The following is a 14,379-nucleotide window of genomic DNA, read 5'->3' as shown; positions in this document are numbered from 1 at the left end:
GGATATTGGAGACCCTTGTTGGACAATGGATTAGTTGATCCAGGGGGTTGGAATGCATGACTTCCATGAACCATTGGTAAATGGTGGTGGTACACAAGTTGTTTTCCCAGTTAATGGCAGAGTATTTGGAATCACCCAGTATTATGGTGCTTGGTTGTATCTTAATATTGTCCCGTATGTTTATAACAGTGTAGTGAGAACCTTGGCCCACTGAGGGCAATCTGTAGCAAGCTCCAGTTTGGATTGCAGTCTTAACTAGTGTTATTTGCATCTAGTTATTCTCAATTGCATTGTGTTGGACACTAGGCTGGAGGTGTGAATGACCTAGGTGAATACAGACACTCTTCCACCTGTAGTGTTGTGGTCTTGGTTTGTTGCCCAACATTTGTGATAAGGGTTGTAGGCAGGTATTACAGGTGTGCTCTCTGGAGCATTGAACCAGGTCCCAGTTACAGCACAGATATCAATGTTCCCCATTTGTAGGTGTGGCTCAAGAGGGTGTATTTTTAGGTTTAGACTTCTAGCACTGAGTCACATTACCATCAGTTTTGCATGCTTGTATCTGTTACAGTGGTGGTTTTGTCCTTTAACCTTTGCCTAGATAGTGGTGCCAAGAGCTGTAGCCAGTAACCTTAATCCCAGGGGTGACATGTGCAGACCATCTCTGCCAGAGCATCATGGTCTGTACATCATGTAGTCCCAGGCAGACAGATACTGGATCCCCTTTGAATGACATCAGATGCTTAGCCACTTGTTGAAGTCATTGCTGTGTATATGTATATGTGTGAGTATTTATATGTATATATGTACATATATATCCCCATATATGTATGTGGATATGTATATGTCCATATATGTATGCGGATATGTATATGTGTATGGGATCTGTAAAGAACCCCAGTGGCACTTTCTGCCAAAGCAGAAATCACTGAACATACATAACTGAAAGTGCTGTTCACCGAAGCAGCACTTTCAGTTATGTATGCTTGTTGTGCAGGTCACACTATGGTGCGGTTAAGGGAGAATTCCCTTTTCCCCACCGTAGTGCGACCTTGGGGTGAGAATATAAAAGTAGGGGGTGCGGGGGGGCACAACCCCCCACATCGGAGGTGCAGGGGGGCTTGCCCCCTGTATAAAAGAAGATTTAGTGTTTTTTTTTTCTGAATGGACTTTAACGAAAGTGCTTTTTCGGTGAAAGCACTTTCGTTAAAGTGCATTTGGGTATTATGGATTCGGACTATTGAACTTTTGTTCAATAGTCCTAGATCCATGTGTATATATCTACATAGATATGTGTACACATATATGTTTACCATATGTCCAGAACATGGAGTAGAGTCCTACCTCAGTACCAATAGTCCCAACCCCGTAGTGCAAGGGGATGTCATGGATGTATTGCAGGTATATATGTAGACTGTTGCCACTGTCATAGGGGTGTCCTAACAGACATGTTGGGTGTGGGAGGTCACACCTGCTGTAGACATGTGTACCATTACCTACGGACAGACATCCTAGGGGCAGCATAGTACAGACCACTGCTTGCACAGTAATGATCCAGTGGACTACAGCAGGGATATAACCACTATATGTGGACAGCCTGGCACTCTGTGGTCAGTCCAGAAGTGTACACATGTCCCCTTAATGTGAGACATGTGGACCATGCCTCCTAATGTGTATGTTACTAGCCATGTACATGGGTATATCACAACAATACTAGGGTACATATGCCCACACAGTGTATGCACGCACATATGCCAGTTTATCCAGACACATAATACCTGGTGCTGCTGAGTTCTCATGGCTGCATACTACCCAGTAGATAATGACATACATTTGTACAGCATACCACTGCTTTGTCAGAAATACACAGCAGTTATGCTGGACTGGCAGCAGCATATCTTGCAAATAACTGGACATAACAGCACACTAGGTATTTACAGTAGGCTGCTATGCATGTCACAAAGCACTGGGCAAACTACAGGCAGACTGCCACAACACTGGAATACATATTGTATGGGTGAATACACATGTACCTGCGATTATAGTGGGCTTGACATGCAGGTCACAGCACAGCATAGCAGACACCTGTGAGAAAATGCATACCCACATCCAATGTCAACACAGCCACAGCCACATATGATACACAAGCTTAACAGTGGAGCAGCATGTAACATCAGATAGAACAGGACAGAGAACAATGGCATCTTATACAGTCTGTACAGAGCGCATGGTTCGTAAGAGCAATGCACATGCAGTTGTCAATCATCCTAACTCAGAGGTCTGCAACCTGTGGATCTGGTGCCACATGTGTCTCTTCAACCCTGCTGTAGTGGCTCCTTGTACCTCTGAGGATTAATGGACACACTACCGCACAACACACACAAAAGACACACACACACACACACACACACACACACACACACACACACACACACACACACACACACACACACACAAGCACACACACACAGATCCAGCAATCCCAACACAGGAACACAATTATGGACATATGTTAGGTATTGTTCTTATACACTTAGTTAGATTATATTTAGTTTACTTATATATGAAATCATATATGCTCTGCTATCTTCATTGTAGGAGTCAGATAGCTGTTGTGCCTCCCGATGAAATTAGTTTGGTGGGTGAGGAGTCAGGAATGGCTCTTTGGATAGTGAAGGCTGCAGACTCCTGCCCTACGTACACAGACCAAAGTACTGTACACACAAACACAGAATGTCCAAGTAATGTCCTGAGAACCAGCCCCTACTACACACAACATGACCAGCAGTCTGTTATCTGACTGGCTTGTTATCAGGTATGATGTCAATAACTAATGGTGTACAGACCATATGCACCATATATATGTGGGCTTCATTTGCACAACACATATGTGCACCTCTGCAGTCAAGAGGTCAGTGTATGCAACAGTATGCTATGCCCTTGTAAGTCAGTGTATGGGGGGGCATGCACCATATGAATCCTAGGGTGTTACAACATGTGAGGACTACCAGTAGTAAGCTGCCTTAAGGTATGTGGATGTACATTACCATACATTTCACCTTGTGAACATTGCTGGCCTACTGCTGGTATCCTATGGTGTTACAACATGTGAGGACTACCAGTAGTAAGCTGCCTTAAGGTATGTGGATGTACATTACCATACATTTCACCTTGTGAACATTGCTGGCCTACTGCTGGTATCCTATGGTGTTAGAACATGCGAGGACTACCAGTAGTATGCTACCTTAAGGTATGCGGATGTACATAACCATACATTTCATCTTGTGAACATTGCTGGCCTACTGCTGGTATCCTATGGTGTTACAACATGTGAGAACTACCAGTAGTAAGCTGCCTTAAGGTATGCGGATGTACATTACTATACATTTCACCTTGTGAACATTGCTGGCCTACTGCTTGTATCCTAGGGTGTTACATGTGAGGACTACCAGTAGTAAGCTGCCTTAAGGTATGCAGATGTACATTACCATACATTTCACCTTGTGAACATTGCTGGCCTACTGCTGGTATCCTATGGTGTTACAACATGTGAGGACTACCAGTAGTAAGCTGCCTTAAGGTATGCGGATGTACATTACCATACATTTCACCTTGTGAACATTGCTGGCCTACTGCTGGTATCATAGGGTGTTACAACATGTGAGGACTACCAGTAGTAAGCTGCCTTAAGGTATGCGGATGTACATTACCATACATTTCACCTTGTGAACATTGCTGGCCTACTGCTGGTATCCTAGGGTGTTACAACATGTGAGGACTACCAGTAGTAAGCTGCCTTAAGGTATATGGATGTACATTACCATACATTTCACCTTGTGAACATTGCTGGCCTACTGCTGGTATCCTAGGGTGTTACAACATGTGAGGACAACCAGTAGTAAGCTGCCTTAAGGTATGCAGATGTACATTACCATACATTTCACCTTGTGAACATTGCTGGCCTACTGCTGGTATCCTATGGTGTTACAACATGTGAGGACCACCAGTAGTAAGCTGCCTTAAGGTATGCGGATGTACATTACCATACATTTCACCTTTTGAAAATTGCTGGCCTACTGCTGGTATCCTATGGTGTTACAACATGTGAGGACTACCAGTAGTAAGCTGCCTTAAGGTATGCGGATGTACATTACCATACATTTCACCTTGTGAACATTGCTGGCCTACTGCTGGTATCCCAGGGTGTTACAACATGTGAGGACTACCAGTAGTAAGCTGCCTTAAGGTATGTGGATGTACATTACCATACATTTCACCTTGTGAACATTGCTGGCCTACTGCTGGTATCCTAGGGTGTTACAACATGTGAGGACTACCAGTAGTAAGCTGCCTTAAGGTATGCGGATATACATTACCATACATTTCACCTTGTGAACATTGCTGGCCTACTGCTGGTATCCTAGGGTGTTACAACATGTGAGGACTACCAGTAGTAAGCTGCCTTAAGGTATGCAGATGTACATTGCCATACATTTGATATTGTGAACATTGCTGGCCTACTGCTGGTATCCGAGGGTGTTACAAAATGTGAGGACTACCAGTAGTAAGCTGCCTTAAGGTATGCGGATGTACATTACCATACATTTCACCTTGTGAACATTGCTGGCCTACTGCTGGTATCCAAGGGTGTTATACATGTGAGGACTACCAGTAGTAAGCTACCTTAAGGTATGCATATGTACATTACCATACATTTCACCTTGGGAACATTGCTGGTATCCTATGGTGTTACAACATGTGAGGACTACTATTAGTAAGCTGCCTTAAGATATGCAGATGTACATTACCATACATTACACCTTGTGATCATTGCTGGCCTACTGCTGGTATCCTAGGGTGTTACAACATGTGAGGACAACCAGTAGTAAGCTGCCTTAAGGTATGCGGATGTACATTACCATACATTTCACCTTGTGAACATTGCTGGCCTACTGCTGGTATCCTAGGGTGTTACAACATGTGAGGACTACCAGTAGTAAGCTGCCTTAAGGTATGCGGATGTACATTACCATACATTTCACCTTGAGACTATTGCTGGCCTACTGCTGGTATCCTAGGGTGTTACAACATGTGAGGACTACCAGTAGTAAGCTGCCTTAAGGTATGCGGATGTACATTACCATACATTTCACCTTGTGAACATTGCTGGCCTACTGCTGGTATCCTATGGTATTACAACATGTGAGGACTACCAGTAGTAAGCTGACTAAAGGTATGCGGATGTACATTACCATACATTTCACCTTGGGATCATTGCTGGCCTACTGCTGGTATCTTATGGTGTTACAACATGTGAGGACTACCAGCAGTAAGCTGCCTTAAGGTATGCGGATATACATTACCATACATTTCACCTTGTGAACATTGCTGGCCTACTGCTGGTATCCTAGGGTGTTACAACATGTGAGGACTACCAGTAGTAAGCTGCCTTAAGGTATGCGGATGTACATTACCATACATTTCACCTTGTGAACATTGCTGGCCTACTGCTGGTATCCTAGGGTGTTACAACATGTGAGGACTACCAGTAGTAAGCTGCCTTAAGGTATGCAGATGTACATTACCATACATTTCACCTTGTGAACATTGCTGGCCTACTGCTGGTATCATAGGGTGTTACAACATGTGAGGACTACCAGTAGTAAGCTGCCTTAAGGTATGCGGATGTACATTACCATACATTTCACCTTGTGAACATTGCTGGCCTACTGCTGGTATCCCAGGGTGTTACAACATGTGAGGACTACCAGTAGTAAGCTGCTTAAGGTATGTGGATGTACATTACCATACATTTCACCTTGTGAACATTGCTGGCCTACTGCTGGTATCCTATGGTGTTACAACATGTGAGGACTACCAGTAGTAAGCTGCCTTAAGGTATGTGGATGTACATTACCATACATTTCACCTTGTGAACATTGCTGGCCTACTGCTGGTATCCTAGGGTGTTACAACATGTGAGGACTACCAGTAGTAAGCTGCTTTAAGGTATGCGGATGTACATTACCATACATTTCACCTTGTGAACATTGCTGGCCTACTGCTGGTATCCTAGGGTGTTACAACATGTGAGGACTACCAGTAGTAAGCTGCCTTAAGGTATGCAGATGTACATTACCATACATTTCACCTTGTGAACATTGCTGGCCTACTGCTGGTATCCTAGGGTGTTACAACATGTGAGGACTACCAGTAGTAAGCTGCCTTAAGGTATGTGGATGTACATTACCATACATTTCACCTTGTGAACATTGCTGGCCTACTGCTGGTATCCTATGGTGTTACAACATGTGAGGACTACCAGTAACAAGCTGCTTAAGGTATGCGGATGTACATTACCATACATTTCACCTTGTGAACATTGCTGGCCTATTGCTGGTATCCTATGGTGTTACAACATGTGAGGACTACCAGTAGTAAGCTGCCTTAAAGTATGCAGATGTACATTACCATACATTTCACCTTGTGAACATTGCTGGCCTACTGCTGGTATCCTAGGGTGTTACAACATGTGAGGACTACCAGTAGTAAGCTACCTTAAGGTATGCAGATGTACATTACCATACATTTCACCTTGTGAACATTGCTGGCCTACTGCTGGTATCCTAGGGTGTTACAACATGTGAGGACTACCAGTAGTAAGCTGCCTTAAGGTATGCGGATGTACATTACCATACATTTCACCTTGTGAACATTGCTGGCCTACTGCTGGTATCCTATGATGATAGAACATGTGAGGACTACCAGTAGTAAGCTGCCTTAAGGTATGCGGATATACATTACCATACATTTCACCTTGTGAACATTGCTGGCCTACTGCTTACTGCCATCAGTGTGATTGTGATGATTTCAGTTACGCATTGTCATGTGACATATACCACCCATTGTGTCAACCCAGGTCTGTTCCCCCTAGGGATTGCATGCAGAGTGTATTTAGAGGCCGCTGGGCTATACATTTGCATTACATACTGTGGATAGTTTGTTATGCTGTGGCCACACCTTTCTTTTCTGTTAGATTACTTGAAAGCCTTGGTATGGACACCAACAGAAGTGATGTGTTAGCACTGCTGTAATAAATGATCAGTTTGAGTGTTGTATTACTCTGTTTGTATGTATGTGAAAGCTAATCAGATATAGGACATGGCATATACAGCTGTGATAGTACACAACTGAACCTTTCCTATGTATACCAACCTGTGTGTTGTGTTACATTCTTTGACTTCTCTGTGGATATATGTCAGGCAACAATTGTCTGTGGTATGGATGACATACAGTGTCCATCAGATGAGGTTGCAACTGTAGTGATACTGGCTGTTCAGTATGGTGTGCACCCAATGATTATGTATCTTCCTGGATATACCTCTGTGTGTGTATGTGTAGTTACATATATATCTATACACATGTATATATATATATATATATATATATATATATATATATATATATATATATATATATATATATATATATACATATACTAGTATCTGCATACATGTGTCTCTGTATAGGTATCATAGGACTGTTTATTGCTTACACATTATACATTCACTATGGTAGCCAGACTGTACTGCATGGTATGTTATCAATACCTACCTGACATAATACATGTAGGATAGCTTACTTTTAACATTTTGTGGCCATGTATTGTCAGATCCTGATTATGGCATTTGTAACAGTTGGTATTGTAGGGGGGTATCAATACGTGTAAGACATATGTTGCTTGTGCCCCCTATCCCATATTAACAGTGCCTGTGTTCATATATGTCTTTGTTATGTTTTATATAGTGATATATATATATATATATATATATATATATATATATATATATATATATATATATATATATATATATATATATATATATATATATACATATATGTATATATTGCAGTATATATATCTATATATTGACATATATGTAGACAGTTATGTTATAGATGTGTATATATATATATATATATATATATATATATATATATATATATATATACACACACACATACATACATCTAGATGATAAAGTACATTTTCTGTACTGTTGAATGATTGTGCTGGCTGAAATGTTTATGAAGCCATCAGCTGTACACATGTCTGTCTTGGCTTAGTGGTAATCCACATTGTCTGTTGTGTGTAGGATCCTGGGTTCCAGCCTTGTAGAGACTGTTTATTTTGTTGCTGGGCAGAACATGGGCCATTGGGTACAGAGTGATTAAGGCACTTTAAAGCAGTTCTAAGTGAGTGTGCACAGGTTTGCTAGGAGCTAAACACTGCTAACATCCGGTTACAGTGTCTTACACTCAGTTAGCTTCTATATTGCTTAACCTGTGCAGGCAGTGCTTACCCCTGCACAAACACACTTACAACTGCACAAAAGTGCCTTAATCACTCTGTATCCAACTGGCCGGGTTCTGCCCAGCAAGAATATAAACAGGTCCTGCAAGTCTCAAACCCAGGACCTTACACACCATAGACAAAGTGATTTACCACAAAGCCATGCCACATACAAACCAATCTGATGTTTTCAGAAACATATCATCCAGTCCAGTCATGCAACAGTACAGAGAATGTATACCAACATCTAGATGCATGTCTGTGTAAATATATTAATATCTAAACAGGAACAACATATCTATATATGCATATATATATATTTCTAAAACTATATACATATATATCAATATATATGAACATATATACATGCATATGCCTACATCGACACATATATGTGCCTACACATATATGTCTACATATGCACAGCAAGTTATATATGTGTATGCATAAATATATATATATATATATATATATATATATATATATATATATATATATGTGTGTGTGTGTGTGTAGGTATATACAGACATAGTTATATATATGTTAGCATATATCTATATATATATATATATATATATATATATATATATATATATATATATATATATATAGCCATACATCTGTAGATAGCAATGGCAGATTAACAAACACACATATGTCCACATGCACCTTTAATGGGGTTTTGAGGCACCACATACTGTACATCTTGTATGAATAGGCATCCCCCCAAGCCAGACATGTCCACCCTGCAATACACTACTAAGTGTTGCAGATCCCATAACTAGGACCTGACACAACATGGGCACAAGATGTTTTCAGTACTACATCCCACCTGCATGATGTCAGGCTGGTATTAGTAACATATCATGCAGTACAGTCTGTTTCCCATAGGAAATGTAATTTGTGGAAGCCATTAACTTCCCCAGCATACAGATACACAGACACAGATATGGAGATACAGACACACACACACACACACACACACACACACACACACACACACACACACACACACATATATATATATATATATATATATATATATAGATAGATAGATAGATATACATGTGACTACACATACACATGCAGTTGTATGTACAGTAAGATACATATGTAGAAGGTACACACAATATGGAACAGCCACTATGCCTACAGTTAACCCCTGAATGACTGGACACTGTATGGGCCACCCATACAAATGACAATCGTTGCCTGCAACATATACCCACAGAGAGGTCATAAAAAAACACCACACACAGGTTTGCAGAAATGAAAAACCTTTAATCGTGTACTATTGCAGTTCTCTATGCCATGTCATATAGCTGTTCAGACACTGACAACCGTATAAACAGAATAATGCAATTTTGAAACAGTTACACTAATACAGTAGTCTGGAAAGGTTTACAACTGTCGCTGTCCAGGCCAAGCCCTTCAAATTCTACAATAGTGAAGACAAACTGGGCCAAAAGATACCAAACAATCAACAGTATGTAATGCAGATGTATAGTTCAGCACCGTCTATCTGCACTCTGTACAAAACCACTAGGTGGTAAAGACGTCATGTGACCACATGGGTTGTAACTGCCACATAACAAGGCATAACTGTCACCATCACGAGCACAGCAACAAACAGAACAGTCTGTATGTTTGCATTAACCCAATTCATGTAAGTAATGTAAATATAAGTAAAGTATATGGTACTGTACATCCAGATACCTTAAAGGCAGCTCATCCCTGATACCTCCACATTTTGTAACAGCCTAGGTCATTTATGATGCTCCCCTCTAGGCTCAATAATACAGGGCCATATACCACTGTTACATACACTGGCCTCTGGAGTGCATTAAGGCACACATGTATTGTGCAGGTGATGCCCACACATATATGACCCCAGCCCCACTGTATGTGTGGGGGATACAACAGCAGTGGATGGATGGCAGCAATGGCAGTGTGATATACTCACAGCCCACTACAGAACAACCACCGACAGCATGGCATATGTGCAAAGCTTGGTTTGTAGGTGGAGGACAGAGACTGGAACACAGGAACAAATGTGGACAACTGTTGCCATACACCAGCAAGTTGCTGGTGTTCCAGGATAGTCTGCAACATACCCTTAGTCAGGGAATTGAGGTTAGAAACAGAAATGGATATAGCCATGTACCGACAGCACTCAACACACACACTGCCAGTGTAATATCTGACACAGGACCTGTGTGGTGGACAGACAAGACATGTTAGGCATAGATCTGGCCAGCAAGAGGATAGGCCCACAGTTGTGAGCTATGCAGGCAGACCGCATTCCAAGTTAAACTAACATGTACACACACACACACCCTGTAACACTAGGACTATACAAAGCATAACACAACTCTTCTCGCAGTCTGTCTGTAGTTCTTTATCCTCCTACAAATATGTGGCTGCCCTCAGTGTGCTTGTTCTCCTTTAAGAGGTATTGCAACCTGCTGTCAGTAACACTGATGCCCACACACAGGAAGGATATCCATCACACAGGAAATGTAAAGGGACCACGCCCACATGATGTAGGGATTTCTAGAGGGTGGTTGCCATGACAGTGGTAATTGGAAGTACTACACATGTGTAATCATATATATATGGCTATCTGGATAAGTATATGTACATGTATTTCGACCATATGTCTTGGACTTGGAGTGTAGCCCTTCCCCAGCCCCTATAGTTCCAATGTCATAGTTGAAGTGTATGTCAGGTATGTATAGCAGGTATATTAGCAGACTCTTGCTACTGTCATTGGGATTGTCTTCACAGACATGGTGAGTGTGGGAGGTCACATCTGCTTATAACATGTGTGCCATTGGCTACTGACATACATCCTAAGGACATCATTCTACAGTACCGCTGCTAGCATGTAATGCCGCTGTGGACTGCAGCAGAGATATTGGCCATTATATGTGGAAATTCTGACACACTCTGTACAGTCCAGAGTATACACATAAGCCCTTAGTGCAAAACATGTGTACCATGCCTGATAATATGGATGTAGACACCCATGTAGATGGGTATAACACATAACGACTGGTATACATATGCCACCATAGGTTATGTATTCACACACCCCTGTCTGGCTTGACACATAATGACCACTGGTACATGGGTGACATGGCCACATACTATCCACTAGATATTGACATACATCTGTACAGCATCCCACTGCTCTGTCTGACATACATGACTGTTAAAGGAGGGCCAGCAGCAGTACATCTGGCAAGTATCTGCACATGACATCTCACTGGGTAAGTACACTAAGCTGCTAGGCATGTAACAATGCACTGTGCAGGCTGCAGGCAGACTGGATCAACACTGGCCTACATCTCCTATGGGGGAATGCACATGTACCTGCATATATAGCAGGCTCAACAGGCATGTCACAGCACAGGGTAAGATACACCTGTGTGAAAAGTGCATGACCACAACCAATGTGAACACAGCCACAGCAACATATGGTAAGCTAGCATAATATTAAAGTATATGGACTATCTGTTCTACACCATCCTCATATGTGCTCCTCACAGACTGACCCTACATATACTGGGCTGCTACACAATTTGGTCTGATGGTTATCTGTGGTATGGGACACATGTGTGTATGGCCCTACAAACATGTATGCCAATACAGTACCATGCAGTGGAGCAGCATGTAATATCAGATAGGAGGCGAACTAAAACAATGACATCTACCACAGTCTGTACACAAGCTAAAGTACATATTAACAATACACACACTGTCGACATTCACCATAAGTACACAGACCCCAGTACTGTACAAACAACCACAGAATGTCCAGGTCACGTTATCAAATATAACCCCTACTATACATAACATGTGTAGCAGCCTGATATCTCACTGGCGTGTTATCAGATATGATGACACTAATGATGGTGTACAGCACATATGCACCTCTTAATGCATGACATATGTACAGAGGTTGACAGAGTTGTGGCTGGAAGCACATACACAGGGCCAATATTGACATGTTGCTGTGATAACCGCTTACATTTACTGTTGTAACAGGGTTTGTTGCAACATATGTCCTATGAGGGATATGATGTCAGTAACTATCATGGCTTTCACCATCTACAGACTGCAATCCTCACACTACCTTCTGCAGTCCACAGATAGACGCTCCGTGGGTAACACATGAAACCAAAGACACAACACTACCCAGTCTGCAGATGACCCTGCAGATGGGGATTCCTCATAAACATGGAACTGACATGGCAGGTATTGAGACATGTACAACAGCCATATCCACACAAACACTGTTAAACCAACATTACTCCAAATGTAGTATAGCAGCAATTACAGTCTGTAGTCAGGTCAGACACATCCCCCTCTTGTATGTTGTCCTCTTTCCACAGTGTATGTTGTTAGAGGTAAATCCCCAATCCATCTGAAATGCTGTTTGTCAATCGACAGATCTAGTTCTTGCTCACAGTGAATGAAAAGGGCCAACACCACCATGATGTTCCTAGATATTGGAGTGTGTTTCCATCCAATTGGCTATGGGAATGTTATCACAGCTGTTTTACAATGCAGTCAGCTAGGTGAGGGCTGCTATTCATGCAGAGGCCATCAGCTGATCATAAGCATCGCTTACAGTACACATGCTGCTGCCTAAGCAAAGCAGGTGTAGGTCTCCACATCCACCAGAGAGGAGGTGGGAGAGGCAGACAGAGGCAAAGCCATGTCAGGGAGGGGTGGGAGAGTAAAACTGAAGCATGTTTGTGTCACAAACCTACCAGCACAGGCAATCAAACCCCTGACAACTATGTAGTGCTATCACAGTTTGATGCAGTTACTGGATGCGCCACATGGGTTCCCTGTTGTGGAACACTCAGAACATATATGTGATGGTGAGTGACATCTGCAACAGGGATATGGTAGCTATATGGTAGGTGACATACACTTGCCTGTCTGCATGAACAGGTGCCAGCATCAACACAGCCACTCTCTGTATGTGAAAGTCAGAGAGAGGTGTTATTCCCTGGGTCCCGCCCATGTCAGTGTATGTGCTATGAGTTGCCTCTTTGCCAAGGCCAGGGCATATTGGGCATGCCTCCTTCTACTTACTGGGGCAGGCTCAGGTTGTTCCTCCTCTGAGTCACTCTCTGCCTCTGCAGGCCTTGGCAATGGTGAGGGGCTGTGTGGCTCTGTCCCATGCTGTTCCTGCTGCAGCTATTTCCACAGGATCATATTGTGTAGCATGGCACATACAAGGATAATTTGGGTACATGTAGTTGGTGAGAACTGCAAGGCTCCACCATATGTGTCCAGGCACAGGAACCGTGACTTGAGCATCCCAAGCACAAACTCTATTATGACTCTTGTTTGTGCATGTGCCTCATTATGGAGTTCTTGTTCAGGTGTGTGTGCATTTCTGATGGGTGTCATCAGCCACGGCTCCAGTGCATATCCACCATCCCCCACTAGGTGACCATGTGAGATGTCTCCATTGGCAAATGTCTGATATAGCTGTGTCAGATACCAGATGTGGGAATCATGATAGCTTCCAGGGCAGCCCCCACACACATTCATTATTATGCCCTGGGCATTGCACGTGACCTGGCATTTGATGGAGGGGAAGCCCTTGCAGTTAATGTAGACCCTACCCTGCTCACCGGGTGGTGCTTTGATGTGTATGTGCGTGCAGTCTATTGCACCCACTACCTCAGGGTATTCTGCTATTTGGTGGAAGAGATGCATATTGCTGGCCAACGCCTCATGTGTGATGGGGAAATATACGTGCTCACTGACATGTGCTGACATGGCTTCCAGGAACTGGTGGAGTACCCTGGATGCTGATGTCTGTGAAATCCCCATGATATCCCCAGTTGGCCTTTGGAAGGTACCTGTAGCTAGTATTATTAGGCCTACACATACCTTGGCATCCACTGGGATGGGTTCCCCTCTGTTAGTTCTGTGTGTGAGGCGTGGCCGGCACAACTCAACAATTTTCTGTAGGAGGTCCCAGTCCACCCTATAGTGCT

This window comes from Protopterus annectens, chromosome 4.part0 (genome assembly GCF_019279795.1).
Source record: "Protopterus annectens isolate FY-2018-M chromosome 4.part0, PAN1.0, whole genome shotgun sequence".
Taxonomy (NCBI): Eukaryota; Metazoa; Chordata; order Ceratodontiformes; family Protopteridae; genus Protopterus; species Protopterus annectens.
Note: the sequence above shows the minus strand (reverse complement) of the source record.